At 71.4% G+C, this 1,571-nt stretch overlaps 1 protein-coding gene across 5 annotated transcripts in view; it reads left to right on the top strand.

Moving 5' to 3' along the window:
* Positions 1-523: 523 nt before the first annotated feature.
* Positions 524-1,571, top strand: part of ADAR (adenosine deaminase, RNA specific) — a 12,372-nt gene continuing 11,324 nt past the window's right edge. For 2 of the 5 annotated variants that reach the window (XM_021383076.1, XM_021383077.1), the window contains exon 1: positions 524-783. The gene's annotated coding sequence lies outside the window, so the exon portion shown is untranslated. Of the gene's footprint in view, positions 784-906; positions 1,322-1,571 lie in introns of those variants that run through there. The other 3 variants (XM_021383079.1, XM_021383078.1, XM_021383080.1) reach the window with 2 other exon arrangements.

The following is a 1,571-nucleotide window of genomic DNA, read 5'->3' on the forward strand; positions in this document are numbered from 1 at the left end:
AGAACATTGTCACGTTCCTGGAAAACAGTGCAGGGAGTGGGGGATGCAGCTTGGCTGGGGGAGGGGGCAGCTCTGTGCTGCGAAAGATGAATTGAAATGGGAAACACAGGGGGTGGGGGGACCACAGGGGACAGTGCAGCCCCATGGGGTGCAGTGGGGCCCTGCGACAGATGGAGGGGCCGCTAGGGGTGGGGGGCACGGGGGGAGAGTGAGCCCCATAGCAAGTGGGGGGGACTTTAAGAAAAGAGGGAAACCCACAGGGGCTTTGGGGGCACAGAGGGGAACAGGGGGGCTGGGGGCTCAGAGAGCAGTGGGGGCCGTGGGGCCGGAGGAGCTGTAGGGGCTGCAGTTGTCATAGAGCCCGGAAGGGCCATTGGGGCCGTGAAGACCCCCCCTACACAGACCAGACCCGACGCCCACCGGGCACGTGGGCAGCGCACACTGCGCATGCGTCCGCCCGACGCGGCTCATGCGCACGCGCATCACTGCTGTCCGCGCGGCGCATGCGCGGTAGCGGGCACGTGCAGGGTGAGGCCTCGCGCGACCGCGCCCGCAGCAACCGTGCGGCGCCCGGGGCGGAACCGGGATCGGAGCGGCGTCCCCCGTAGGGAAGCAGGCTGGGCTGCCCCGCAGCCGCCCCGCAGCCATGTGTTGCCCTGCCCGAACGCGACCGCCGCGCCGTGCCCTGAAGGAAGATGGCGGCTGCGGCGCCGCGCCGCGCTCTGCGCAGTTCGATGGCGTCATCAGTGCGCGCCCGCGGCGGCGCCGGTGGCGGCGGAGGGGGTAAGAGGGCGCGGGGGGGGCAGGGTTCGGGCGCGGCGTAGCGGGCCCCGCCGCACCGGGAGGTGCACGGAGCCCAATGGGGGGGGGGACGGTGGGCTGGGAGCGAGCGTTGCCGGGGGTGGGGGCACAGGGACGGGGCCGCGGTGGGCGGCGGTGCACGGGGCTGTGCCCCCTCCGCGGTGCGTGAACGCGGAAAATAAAGAGAATTTCCCCCGCGTGGCTGCGGCGGCGGCGTTCGGAAACGCGCACGGTGGTACCGGGCCCGGACCGCAACCCCTCCCCGGGTTCCGCTCCTCCGCGCCCTCGCCGCGAGTACGGCCGCGCTCCTCCCCCCGCTCCGGGCACAGCGCCGTGTCCCAGCGCTGCCCGCCCCCGGGCGGGGCGGGGAGGATGGGACCGTTGCGAGGAAGGAACCGAAAGCGAAAGGAACTGCAGCCATCTTGCGGGGGTACCCCGGGCCCGGCACCGCCTCCGGCGCTTTGCTTTGGCCGCCCCGACGCCGATTGAGCCCCGCGTGGGGCTCCCGGCCGGCGCGCAGGTAACGCGTAACGGGAACCGCTGTCCCCGTTCGCTCCTTCGGGCCGAAAGGAGCCGCGTGCCGGGAGCGGGGCACGGCCGGAGCCGGTGGTCGGCTCGGTGAAGGAGAGAGAACACGCGCTGCCGGTTTAGGAATGGAACACTCCGCGTTCAGCCTCCCTCCTTTCCCTCCTTTCCCTCCTTTCCCTCCTTTCCCTCCTTTCCCTCCTTTCCCTCCTTTCCCTCCTTTCCCTCCTTTCCCTCCTTTCCCT

This window comes from Numida meleagris, unplaced genomic scaffold (genome assembly GCF_002078875.1).
Source record: "Numida meleagris isolate 19003 breed g44 Domestic line unplaced genomic scaffold, NumMel1.0 unplaced_Scaffold332, whole genome shotgun sequence".
Lineage (NCBI taxonomy): Eukaryota > Metazoa > Chordata > Aves > Galliformes > Numididae > Numida > Numida meleagris.